Source organism: Peromyscus maniculatus, chromosome 11 (genome assembly GCF_049852395.1).
Source record: "Peromyscus maniculatus bairdii isolate BWxNUB_F1_BW_parent chromosome 11, HU_Pman_BW_mat_3.1, whole genome shotgun sequence".
In the NCBI taxonomy this organism is placed as follows: Eukaryota; Metazoa; Chordata; class Mammalia; order Rodentia; family Cricetidae; genus Peromyscus; species Peromyscus maniculatus.
This window is the reverse complement of record NC_134862.1, coordinates 86,163,481-86,177,310: the sequence shown is the minus strand read 5'-3', so window position 1 is coordinate 86,177,310 and position 13,830 is coordinate 86,163,481. Positions and strand designations below refer to the sequence as shown.

General features: G+C 43.3%; 1 pseudogene; it reads left to right on the top strand.

Moving 5' to 3' along the window:
* Positions 1–270: 270 nt before the first annotated feature.
* Positions 271–1,125, top strand: LOC102913567 (splicing factor U2AF 26 kDa subunit pseudogene; annotated as a pseudogene).
* Positions 1,126–13,830: the final 12,705 nt, after the last annotated feature.

The following is a 13,830-nucleotide window of genomic DNA, read 5'->3' as shown; positions in this document are numbered from 1 at the left end:
CTATGCACAGATTATGTAAATTAGGAAATGCATGTGTTCCACATCTTCTGCTGAACACTTACTTGCACATCATGCAAAGTTGCTTTTTGTGTCTTGTTGGTGTTTTTTTTTTTTTTTTTTTTTTTTTTTTTTTTTTTTTTTTTTTTTTTATGATGCTAGGGATTAAAGTCAGTACCTTCCACATCAGTGTACAGTCCACCATTGAGCAACACCCTGACCCTCCTTTTTCCTATGTTTAAGATTTTTGTTTCGAGGAGCGTTGGAGTGTTCAGGTAAAAATGGCTGAATGTTTAGCTTCGATATTCGGGACTGAGAAGGACAAGGTTAACTGCTCTTTTTGCTTTAAGATCGGAGCCTGCCGGCACGGGGACCAGTGCTCCCGACTTCACAACAAACCGACTTTCAGCCAGACCACAGTGCTACTCAAACTCGTACTGGAATCCACAGAACACGGCCCAAACCGCAGATGGATCACACTGTCACGTGAGCGACGTGGAGGTGCAAGAACACTATGAGAACTCCTTTGAGGAGGTATTCACAGAACTGCAGGAGAAGTACGGAGAGATTGAAGAAATGAATGTGTGTGACGACCTTGGAGACCACCTCGTGGGCAATGTCTATGTTAAGTTCCGCCGGGAGGTGGATGCAGAGCGGGCTGTGGCTGAACTCAATAACCGCTGGTTCAACCCGCAGGCTGTGCATGCTGAGCTGTCTCCTGTCACTGACTTTCGTGAGTCCTGCTGCCGGCAGTATGAAATGGGGGAGTGTACCCGAGGTGGCTTCTGCAACTTTATGCACCTGCGACCCATATCCCGGAACCTGCGCCGGCAGCTCTATGGGCGAGGACCCGGGCATAGGTCACCTCCAAGATCCCATACAGGCCACCGTCCCCGAGAAAGAAACCGATGTCGTTCCCCAGACCACCGGCATGGCCGCTTCTGAGACTGGTGCACTTCACCTCTTCCTGTGCAGGATCCCTTCTCAAAGCCTTCTTCACTTTCCAGCTCCATCATCCCCAGGCTTCAGAGCTTCATGATACAATCTGTTCAACAGAGTAACTTCCTCCTCCCATCCCTTCTCTAATAAAGCTTAGGAAGTTTGTCTAACAAACAAACAAAAAAAAAAGATTTTTGTTTCAATCCTTAGCACTGGAAAGAAGATTTTAAGCATAATTTAATTTATGCATAGGTAAGGATTTGGTCCAGTTTGGGGGAAGAGAAAGCTCACACTTATCTGGGAACCCTCCATATGCTAAGCATTTTCACAGCTCTATTTCATCAGTTTTGTCTTGTGATGGTTAGTGTTAATTAACAGTTTGATCAAATCAACAATCACCTAGGAAGGGGACTCTGAGAGTGCCTGTAACAGATTATTATGATTACATTAATTGAGATGGGAAGATCTATCCACTGTGGGTAGCATCATTCCCTAGCCAGGGGATTCTTGACTGTGTAAGAGTAGAGAAAGAGAGCCGAACATAAGTACGCACGTATGTAGGAATTCATTGTTCTTTGCTCTTGACCATGAGTGTCATGTCAATTTTTTCAAGCTCCTACTGCTTGTACATCCCCATCATGATGGACTGTACCTGGAACTATGAACTAAAATAAGCTCTGCTTTCCTGAAGTTACTTTTGTCAGGGTGTTTTACAACAGCAAAAGAAACTAAGGCCAGCTCTGGGTGGCGAATCTTACTAATTGTATGCTACGGATAAGGAAAGAGAGGAATGGAGAGGTGAAGTCCCTTGTCAACACCTGCGCAGTTAATAAGTGGAAGAGCCAGCATCTAAACCCAGGGCTGCCACTTTTCATATCTGTGTCCTTTCTGATCTATTGCACAACCTTTCCCAGTGTGCAGGGCCCATGGGACAAGCGCTGAAGTCCAGGAACCTTTCAGAGTGCAGCAGAAGATAACAGCTGGACCCTGTTCAGGAAATTGTGAATGCAGTCTGTTCTGAGCCACACATCCACCTGGCTCTTGCTTTATAGATAACAGAAGCACACCTGGATCATTACACATACTTTCTCTCATGTTTATCATGTGTTTTAATGTCCCACTAGCCTTAAATTATTCTTTCACATCTGACACGAGTTTTCTGCTTCTAGAGACAACAGGATCTACTGAGATGGCTGCCCCAAACATCCACCTTTAACATCAGGATCTCAGGGCTTCGGGATATAGCTCAGTGGTAGAGTGTATGCTTAAGTGTTTTAGCTAGAGCAGAGATAGAGGAGATAAACAGATAGACAAATAGATTGGTAGATAGATAGATAGATAGATAGATAGATGATAGATAGATGATAGATAGATAGATAGATAGATAGATAGATAGATAGATAGATGATAGATAGATAGATAGATAGATAGATAGATAGATAGATAGATAGACAGATAGATCCTCAGAGATGAGAGCCATTTCTCCATAGCCACATGGGTCACGTGTTGAGCGTCAATGATAGGCTCTGTTACTTACTGATAAATCTTAGACAAATTGCTTCTCTTTGTATGTTTTAGTCATCTCATCTGTAAAATTAGAAATAGTAACAGTACATCCTTTACAGGCTCATCTGGGGACATCATGAATTAATGTACCAGCCCTTGGGAGACACCTGACCTTTGCAAGGGCCCTCAGTCCTTGCTGCCCTGTGGCAACAATCCTAGAAGGGAGTCCTTTCTTCCCAAAGAGCCACGGCATGACTGGCCAGGAGTCTGAAGACACGTACACTGACTAGGTGTGGGAGATGTGGTGCTTTTGTTTTCTGTTTAGTGTGCCTTGAGACAGTCCTGTGTTCTTCCTGTGTAGTTATGAATTTATTCTTGCTTTCATGCCTCTGTTACTCGGGAAAGGTCAAGGTATAGATGCTGATTATACTCTTTGACTGAGAACAGAATCTACATCAGAGCCTTCCCCTTGACTTCCCTGGCATCTGTCTTGACAATACCTCATTTCACATCACTGTTAATAACTTACATAGTGTGGTCTGCTCAATAACCCACACCATGGTTCTGGGATGTGTTCTGTGCCCTATAATGGTTTTACAGGACCCAAAAGAATTATAGAATGAATAAATGAAGCCAATGACCTCCCAGAGGCATCCTTTCATTAGTTTTCCAATTTCTTCTATACCTACAAGAACCAGTCCATTGATATGGTGCCCTTTTCAATGTAGAATCCATAATACATATGCATATTTAGATGGCTTTGCTCAATCTGATGATGCTTACTATATTCTGATAGCTCAGCATACTTATAGTTAAGAAATGTACTTTATCTACATGTGGTGGCACATGTCTTTAAACCCAGCACTTTGGGAGACAAAAGCAGGTAGGTCTCTTGTGAGTCTGAAGCCATGCTGGTCTACATAGTTAGTTCTACGCCAGACAGAGTTACATGGTGAGATCTCAAGGGAAAAAAAAGGAAAAAGAAGGAAGGAAGGAGGGGGGAGAGAGGACGGGTGGGAGGGAGAAAAGGAAGGAAGGAAGGAAGGAAGGAAGGAAGGAAGGAAGGAAGGAAGGAAGGAAGGAAGGAAGGAAGGATAGAAGGAAGGACAGCTTAGTGACACAATGCTGAGGACTCTATCCCCAGCACAGAAGCCCCAGACAAAACCAAAATAAATATGTGTAATGAGATCTTTCTTTAAAATGTTGCCCAACAAAAAAATCTTGGCCCACCTTTAGGGCCCCAGTGTCACTCTCAGCCCTGGAGAAAAGCCCAAGAAGAGAGCAGACATGCCTGCTGCTCTTGTAAAATGACAAGTTAGGGGAGGGAAGGGTCAAACACAGGCGGCCATACACAGAATATTGTACTGGGTGCTCTGGAGAACACAGAGGAGGAGGAGAGAGGAGGACGTGGAGGAATATGATGGAGCAAGTCATGAGGGTATGTGTACCAGGGCTGTCTGAAATGGGCAATGTCCTTTCGGCAGCAATGACCTTCAAGATGGCACCTAGAGAAAGTGAAGAGCCAGCACTAAGATAGAAGGCAGAAGAAACAGTACAGTAGAGGACAAGGTAGAAAAAGATCGTAATATTAACGTTGGAGAAAGCACACCCATGTGGGAGGCCAGGGGCAGAGCCCACGGTTGTCACTGCAGACACTTGTGGTATAAGGCAGGCCATGGTGGCCATTGTCAGTCTATGTGGTGATGACTAACATGTCCAAACCTTGCACTGCAGGCTAGATCCAATGACACAAGGGTCCTTCTTTCCCTTCTTAGGGTAGATATTTCTTCCAACTTTAAACACCAGAAATTCCCAACAATGCCAAAGAAAACAGAGAATCATCGGAAGGAATCACTCCCCTTATTTTATTATTTTATTGTTTTTGAGATCAGATCTCATTGTGTAGCTATGAGATCCTCAAGCTTGCTATTCTTCATCCTCTACCTCCCGAATTCTGGGATTCCAGACAGGGGCAGCCAATCCGCACTCAGGAATCAAGTTTTAGATACTTTGCCAAGAGCTAGATGGGAAGAGAAGAAAATAGATCTTCAGTTCTGGTGCTCCTATTTTTAAAGTTGTGGTGGCTTTCATCTGGTCTGTTATGAAGACAAAGATGGCCAGGGAACGGCGATTCAAGCTTCTTTGGGTAACGCGTTTAATTGCTTTAACATGAAGTATTGGTATCGGAAAAGGAAAGTTAATCTGTTACAGACACATTCAAAATTCCAGACACAATCCATCAATTCTCTCACAGAAATAACAGCTTTCCCCTTGTCTGGCGATCGGAACGTAAATGAAGATGAGGTGCTTAGAGCTAGGTTTGCTGCTATGTGCTGAAAATTCAAAGGCCAATGTTAACAAGCAAAAGCTTTAGGAAGGGATGGCACAAGTCCCTTTGACGAACCGAGTGTGAAATGAAACTTCAGCTAACTGCTCTGTACAACTCACTCGCTTAAGCGCTCTGTGTCACCGCCCGGTTTTAGAGCACTGATTTCTCCTAGAATTCTGTCCAAACTGTTAGACTAAGTAACTAATGGAGGAACAGTTAAGAGATGAATGCATGGTGTTTGTGGGGGTCTTTTCCTTTTGTTGCTTCCATTTTTTTTTCTAAAGCTTTGACTCTGCTCCTTCCAACACCTCAAAAAGAAAAGAATGGTGAGACCCTCTTCTGTGGAAGACTATACGAGAACACTCTCGCACCTCCATGAGCAGGAGGAAGAGAAACCCAGTGATTTAGGAATCAGAGCTTCCTCTCAGCCAGATTTAATTAAATACTGAAATGTTAATGCTCACTTGTCAGTGCACTCTTTAATTACCTCGAAAGCAATACACTCCCCCACGCTCATTTTCCAGATGACAAAATTGAAAATCAAGATTTATGAAATAACCACCAGGACAATTAGGACAAGGTCCCCTACAATCTCTAGTCTGGGGGAAAAATCATCTCACCTTCCCTCAGTCTTATGAGGCCAGTGCTCATCACGGAACCTTCCCTGTGAACTGTCCTAGAAATAATGACCTCCCCAACCTTCCAGAATAAAATCATTTTTTTTCTAATACTTCCTGTGAGAATGAGCTCTAAATAAAAATTTAAAAAACACACCACACATTGCTTCTCCATATTTACATCTTCTGCATTTACATCAGAAATGAATTTGAATTTAAGAAGCACAGCAACTTAACATTTTAAGGACACATTAGCCTCATTACCTAATACAAAATGCTGCTCCTCCAGCTACCATTCTGAGGGGTTTCTTTAAATTACATTGATCTTTTCTTTGTCACCAGAAGCCAGTCTTCTGAGGGAAGGGTAGCCGTGTACAGAGGTGCTTTGGCAGGCTGGTTGCTGCATTCACTCACCATCTTTTGCAGTTTCCAAGAGGGCCGAAATGAAAGGAGGAGCTAAGGTGACTGAGGAAAGCATTTGGTGGGTAGACTCTAAAACCACGTGGCAAATGGCCACCTCTGTGAGGAACTGTGTAGAGAGAAGCCAGGCTCTTGTGGGACTTCTGGGGTTTTGACAGATGAGCAATTTCATTTCACTCTTCAGTGGCGAAGGGTCACAGCCAACGCCAATCTAAAGACTTGGGAATGAAAAGCATGCTAGCAATGCATTCTTATTTTGCAGCCAGGGACCTCCTTTCACTCCCAGAAAAGACACTTTAGTCAGTGGCTTGTCACCCTCTCAGTCTCAGGAAGTGCTCCTTCATGTCAATTTCAGTTTTCCATTTTTTTTATGACAATTACATTTGAATCATAAATACTCATAATTTTTTTGTGGGAGGGTTTGGAGTTTTGTATTATATTTTAATGTTTAAATTTATCATCTTAGAGTGATTATACATAATAATGTGTTTTGTGACATATCCTTACCTGTATATGATGAATTCTGGTCATATTCACCTCCATTACCTGCCTTTATGTCCTCACACTCTGCTGACCCTGTTCCTCCTCTCAGCTGATTTCCTTCTGTTTTCGTGTGTGTGTGTGTGTGTGTGTGTGTGTGTGTGTGTGTGTGTGTGTAAATTATTTTAATTAGTTGGGTTACACTTGCTGTGATGAAGCACCATAGCCAAAGGAACTTGGGGAGGAAAGGGTTTATTTGGCTTATGCTTTCACATCACAGTTCATCATCAGAAGGAGATAAGACAGGAACTCAAACAGGGCAAGGACCAGGAGCCGAAGCAGAGGCCATGGAGGGGTGCTGCTTACTGGCTTGCTCCTCATGGCTTGCTCAGCCTGCTTTCTTATAGAACCTAGAACCACCAGCCCAAGGATGTCATCATACATCATGGGCTGGGCCCTCCCCCACTGATCACTAATTAAGAAAATGTCCCATAGACTTGCCTATAGACCAATCTTATGGAGGCCTTTTCTCAACTGGGGCTTCCTCCTCTCTGATGACTCTAGCTTGTGTCAAGTTGATATAAAACTAACCTGTAGGAACATGGGTAAGGGATTATTTACAGGAGCATGGAAAATTTACCAGAAAATGTCTCTCTCTCCCCCAGCAACCACAGACTGGTCACAGATGATAAGGGGTGAGCAGACCCTTATGAGTCCCTCTGTGCTCTGTGGTGAGATGTTAGGAGACCCAGTCTAGCATAAGGCTTGTGCAGGTGATCACAGCTGCCAAGCCGTCAAAGGTACAATGGCCATGCCATGTTGGGAGACACATTCCACAACATTCCACCCTTTCCTCTGGCTCTTGCATTCTGTCTACTCTCTCTTCTGTGATGTTCCCTGAGCTGAGGAGGGTGGGGTGGTATAGATGTTTCATTTAGGACTAAGTATGCAGCAGTTGGTTATTTGTAGCATTTTGACCAGTTGTGAGTCTCCCCAGTAACTACCACCTATTGCAAAAAGAAGTGTCTCTGACAAAAACTGACACCATTATTTATGAGCATACACGTGCATATTTAGAAAGCAATTCAGTAGACATGTCTCATCCATTTAGCCTCACAGCAGCAGTAGCCTCTCCACTAGGGTCATTGACCTTCCCAGCCACAGGCTTATGATAAGATTTATAGTACCAGACATGAAGTTCCTCCTGTGGCCAAGAACCTCAAATCCAATCAGAAAGTGGTTACCTCATAACAATCACACCACTACAGCATGGTGGGCACACTGTGCCTGGCAAGTCAGGATTGCAGCATCCAGGGTCCACAATTGAGTAAAACTGTTGGTGACAATTCTCCCCGACGGCCTCCACGGCATCTTCTGGCACTGTGAAGTCTAGCCAGCAGGGAGGAAGCTTCCAGATGAGTTCCAGCTTTATTTCCCCATGTTCTGCAACCAAAGCATGGGCTGTCTTCAGCATCAGGGTCTTACCATCTAGTTTTCGTTGGCAATCAACGGCAGTGGAAATAGTTTGTACTGTTTCAGCAGCCAACCACTCATAAGGAGGTAGCCCATCTCTGGCACTGGAATTTTCATTTAATAACCTTATGGCTTCTGGGAGCAGCTTTAGCCAATCATACAAGGTTCCCCCAATCCAACTTGCTCTTACTTTTAAAGCTTTCATACATGTTTATGTTGTGTGTGAAGCATATTCCCCTCGCGTCCCTCACCTTCCTTTTTCTCCCCCGTCCCTCTTCCCATATGGGTCTCCTTAACGTTTTACTTGTATTTTCAGGCCAAGTACACACACACACACACACACACACACACACACACACACACACACACATACACACACGTGTATATATAGTAGTGGATATATGATTTTGTGTATCTATATAAAATCTAGGAACTACAAACGAGAGAACATTATATTTGTCTTTTTATGATTGGTTTAATTCATTTAATATGTTTATCTCCAGTCACATCCATTTTCCTGCAAATGACATGATTTCTTTATGACTAAAAAAAAAAAAAACACAAAACAAAACAAAAATCCATCCCCAACATACCACCTATTCTTTCTCCTCCTTAGATGGACATATACACTGGTTCCATAATTGAACTATTATAAGTAGTCCTGGGAAAAAAACCCTGATGTGCAGATATCTCTCTGACACATTGATTTAGAGTCCTTTAGAACACTCTTAAATATAAGTGCACAATTCTTGTGGCTCATTCAAGACGAGTCACACGGTCCATTTCCCTCATAAGCCAGCCATTACGTGTTGATCACTTTTGCTGTCCTATGCTGATTTTACTCTCTTCCTTCATATCTCCCTACTTCCAAGACCTGAGCGCAATTTTCCAGGGGTCTTCTTGCCAAATGCGCTAAATTACTCCATGTCTCCCTCACACAGCCCCAGATCATGTTAGCGTCTATGGTATATTGCAAACACGTCTAATTCGGTGTCTTCCACCCCACTGACCTCACTGTTTTCTGGACCTTCCTTTCTCGATGCTCACTTTTGCCATCCCCCCACTCACTCCACCTTCAAAGCATCGGGGGTTGTACCTGTCTGATTTCATTCTCACTTTATTTGATCCTTCCCATATTTTTAACCTCAGAAATCCCACATAGCACTTCTCTTGATTCACTGGTGTGTTTCCAATCCTTTCTGATTTAATTTCATCTGCAAATCTAATTAACATGCTGTTTACTACATTCCCACTCCCCACCCGCCTGCCCCAGGTTACAAACAGAAATGCTCAGGGAAAAAAAAAAAAAAGGCAAAGCCCAAGTAGCATTAACAGGGGTTCCCGGAGCCCTTCCCGGCGCCTCTCCTCCTGGGATAGCCTGAGAAAATGCAATTAACTTTCTCCAGCTCAGGGGATGGTTGTTTCAGCCACTTTACACCATTTTGACGGACAGCTGTGTCTCTTCCCTAATCAGCCAATTTGGAGATAGAACAATTACAAAAGACGGCAATTATTGAATGCAGTCTGTCATTGCGAAGATGGAGGCTGAGAGGAAACGGAGGGAAGAAGAAATGGCCCGAATTCTAGTCAGACGGGGATAAAAAGATCTCAATTCTTGAGGGAGTGTACTCCCACAGGCGGATGCCAAAAAGGACACGGAGAGGTGGAAACACAGGCTGGGTTTCCAGCCCCTCTCGCAGGCTACTCCTAATCACAGGCCAACGGTGGCTTTTCCTGTTTTGTTTTGATTAAAGACTCCCAGAGTTTGTTTTTGTTTTATTTTTAATCACACCCTGGTATTTAAACAATTGCTTGCAAGGCATTCCCCCCCCCCTTCTGATTTTTTTGTTGTTATAATTTAAATATATTCCACTGGTGTTTTTTTTAAAGCAAATGAATTAAGTGGCAACATTTTTCTGATAATAACCAGAAGCCACAGGGCTTTGAATAAATAGGTTTCTGTTCCCTCTTTCTTCTTCGGCCTCTGTAGTTCCAAGTTCCTCCTCAATTCACTTAAGTAGCTGTCTCAAAACACCATATACTTTCTCTGTATCTAATATGGAAAGCTAGAAAATGAAAATGTATCCTTTCCCGAGCCTAATAAGAATAGTTTTTGTGGTAAGGTTAAGAAAATATCACAAAAAAGTATATATCCATTTAAATATGAAAGATTGGAGTGATTCCTATGATTTATAAGTGGCTTTAAAAAAAATATAGGAGCAAGAGAACAAGGCAATAAAATAACATGTTAAAACTTATGAATCTTAGTAAAGAAATCCCTCCCGGCACAGGCTGTCAGAATATCCTGAAGGAGAAGGTGCAGACCACAGTAAACAGACGGAGGCCAGGAAAAGCCTTTTTATATTTCAGAGGAGAGACTCACATTAGAAGATCTTAGGAATATTTTACAAAAGGCTTTGCTTCTCTCTAACTTTTCTTTTTCTGTTCTCAGTAGGAAGGTAAGAAAAAAAATCCCACATAAAGTTCCACCCTTTTGGTGAGGGAGGGAAAGGGGAGAAGAAGAAGGCGTGGCTAGAGACGTCCAAGGGAGCGAAGACGTAGTGAAGTCAAGCAAATGCAAAATCCACCGTCACGTCAACTGAAAATAGACCACGGGAACCTTTAACACCCGAGCTTCTTGGAGCCCTGACGCGGTAGAACAGGCTCCAACTAGAAGCTTCCATAGTGTTTGTACAGATGCAGCTCCAGAACATCTGCAGACAGATGTAAGGCAGAAGAACAACATGGGATAAGGCCGAGGGAGGCGGAGCGCTGAGCCTGGTGACTGGTTGCTTTCCCTCGGCTGTGTGATCTTACGTATGCTGTCCCATCCATCCTCATCTCTCCCAACTTTGTCGTTCACACGCCTCCTCCAATCGGGCTGCACACGCCTCCTCCAATCGGGCTGCGGCAATGGTCCAACTGAATGATGGCGACAGAACCTCAAGCTTCATTCGCATAGGCATCAGATATCTCATAACCAAGATTTCACAAAACCGTAAATATTTTATGGTCGCTGAGAGAGTCTAGAATTACTGTGAAACCCCACTGGAAAACATTCAGTTTTGTACTCATTAATCCCCATCTAGTGATAGTACTGCTTTAATTTTCAAACAAATAAATTGATAAGAACATAAAATATGAAATGATGGCTGGAAGTATCACTTGATAGTAGAACCCATGCGTAGTATTTATGAGAATCTAGGTTTAATCTTCAGACATCATCATCATCATCATCATAAGCTTAAGAATTAAAATTACTAGTAATACTTAATTGTATACTTTTGTTGTTGTTTTTTGAGACAAGGTATAGCCCAGGCTGTCCTGGAAATCACACTGTAGACCAGGCTGGCCTCAAACTCAGAGATCCGCCTACCTCTGCCTCCCAAGTGCTGTGATTAAAGGTGTATACCATCACTGCCTAGTTTCTTTTCTTAATTATTCAGCAGTAATCTATTTCAAACAATCAAATTTTGCAGGTAATTTTCCATAAGATTTCAATCTTGAAATTGAAGTTTATATTTTAGAATTAGTCTGCCATTTAACTTCTAAATATTTTGCTGTATTTTCCATTTTCTTAATCAATGATGTGAAGTAAAAAAAAAAACAAGTAATTTAATACTTGATTTACTGAAATGAAAAAAATGAATAATCAAATGATGAATTACTAAACAATAAATAACAGAGTGGATGTTAATTCAATTCACTTAGGCACAAGGATTCCTCAAACAACAATTCCAACTATTTGGGAAGAGGCTACATATCAACCTACTTTGATTGCAATGTAACTGGGATTAACCAGACTACAAATATTCACTCTGAAGCCTGCAATTGCTAAGAGATCCTTCAGTGAACTGGGTTATTACTCATTGGTCAATCTGCAAATGGCCTGGGCATTTGAACATGGAAAGCATGCTATTATCTATACTCAGCCTCCAGTGATAGATAGGTGACAAAACCATATAAAACATGCTATGGAAAAACAAGATTCTGTGAGTGTGTAAGTTGACACTGGCCCTTGGTAATGGCGCATCAATGACTTTTCTTGTTGCTGTGGCAAAATGGCTAATAATGGTAACTGAAGGGAAGAAGAATTTGTTTTGCTTTATGATTTAAGAAGAGAAACAGTTCATTGTGGCAGGGAAGCCATGGCAGCGGGAGCCTCAGCTGGTGGTCATATTGTATCTACAGTCAGAAAGCAGAGGAAGATGGACAACCATGCTCAACTGGCTTCCTCCTTTCCTTCACTTTCCCACATCCAGGATGGGTCTTCTCTTCTCAGTTAAAGGTCTCTGGAAGAGGTCTCAAGGACACATCCAGAGAGAGGTGTGTCTCCTAGATGACTTCAAATCCAGTCAAGTTAACAGTGAAGATCGAACTATCAGGCATTTTGCTAACAAGATGAATATCAAAGGATTATTTGTTTATAACTGAAGGGCTCCTTGGTGATTATACAGAGATGCTGAGATAAAATTAGCATATGTGGAGAGAAGCTTAACGACCAAGACTTCATACCATCTGGACTCACGGAGGAATCACAGCGTCACTGAAAGTGAGACAATCAGGTAGCCTGCCCCCACACAAAGGGATGCACTAATAAATAGATAGAAAGCACCAACCGTGAGGTGTTCTTGTCTAAAAATCACCCCCAAACCTAGTAGGCTCAAGATCTAAACACCAGTTTACAGGAAGTACCTGCAGAAACATCCCTGTAGAAAGTGTGTAGGAGACCAGGCTGTAACAGGTGCATTTCTCATGGTCGTGACAAAATCAACTTCAGGGAGGGAGGGTTGATTTTGGCTCATGGTTTGTAAGGGCACATCCATCATGGTGGAGAAGGCATGGTGGAGGTGGGGGCAGGATATGGACTCTACAGTCTCAGTGGATAGAAAGAAGAGAGCTCAAAATGGGCTATAAACCATAAGCTCCACCCCATGACCCTGTGTCTGTCAGCTGGACCCTGTGTCCAAAGGCTCCTGCTACCTACCACCCTACCAACCAACCTTCCTACCAGCCAGCACCACCACCTGAGACTGTTAAACACAAGAACCCATGCGTGCATTTCACATTCAAACCAAAGCACTGTCTAAAAGTCTAGGGACAAAAGACCTGACTCACCCAGTGAATGCATGAAATAATGAAAGGAAGGGAGGGAGGAAGGAAGGAAGGAGGGAGGGAGGGAGGAAGGAGGGAGGGAGGGAGGGAGGGAGGGAGGGAGGATAGAAGGGAGGGAGGAAGGAGGGGAGGGAGAAGGAAGAAAGGGAAGGGAGAGAGAGAGGGAGGGAGGGAAGGACAGAAGGAGGAAGGGAGGGAAGGAGGGAGGGAGGATGGGAGGGAGAGAGAGGAAGGAATGTAGTTGGAAGTTTTCCTGTGTCCTGCCCGGGCCCTGCAGTCAGGATGAATCTCTCCCACCCATGTCCCGTAGCCACTTGGTCCCAAATAAACACACAGAGGCTTATATTATTTTCAAACTATGTGGCCTAATGGCTCAGACTTCTCGCTAGCTAGCTCTTACATCTTAAATTAACCCATTTCTATAAGTCTATACTTTGCCACATGGCTTGTGGCTTACTGATACTTGTACATCTTACTTCTCCTGGCAGCAGCTAGCAGCATCTGCCCCGCTCTCCTCTCTTCTCTCTCTCTCTCTCTCTCTCTCTCTCTCTCTCTCTCTCTCTCTCTCTTGGATTTTCCCGCCTGGCTCCATTCTGCCCTGCTGTAAGCCAACGTAACTTTATTTATCAACCAATCAGAGTTGCAACACATATTCACAACATACAGAAAGATGTCCCACAACAAAGGAAGGAAGGAAGGAAAGAAGGAAGAAGAAAGGAGAAGGAAAGAAGGAAAGAAAGAGAGAGAGAGAGAGAGAGAGAAAAAGGAAGGAAGGAAGGAAGGAAGGAAGGAAGGAAGGAAGGAAGGAAGGAAGGAAGGAAGGAAGACAAGAAACACTAACCCTTGGTGGGTCCTGAACAAGCCAGTGGTACAATCACACCTCTCTGATAAGCAGGGGCCTCTCAAGGTGGATTAGGAATTAGATAGTACTGAAAAAACTCTGCCTTGTCACCG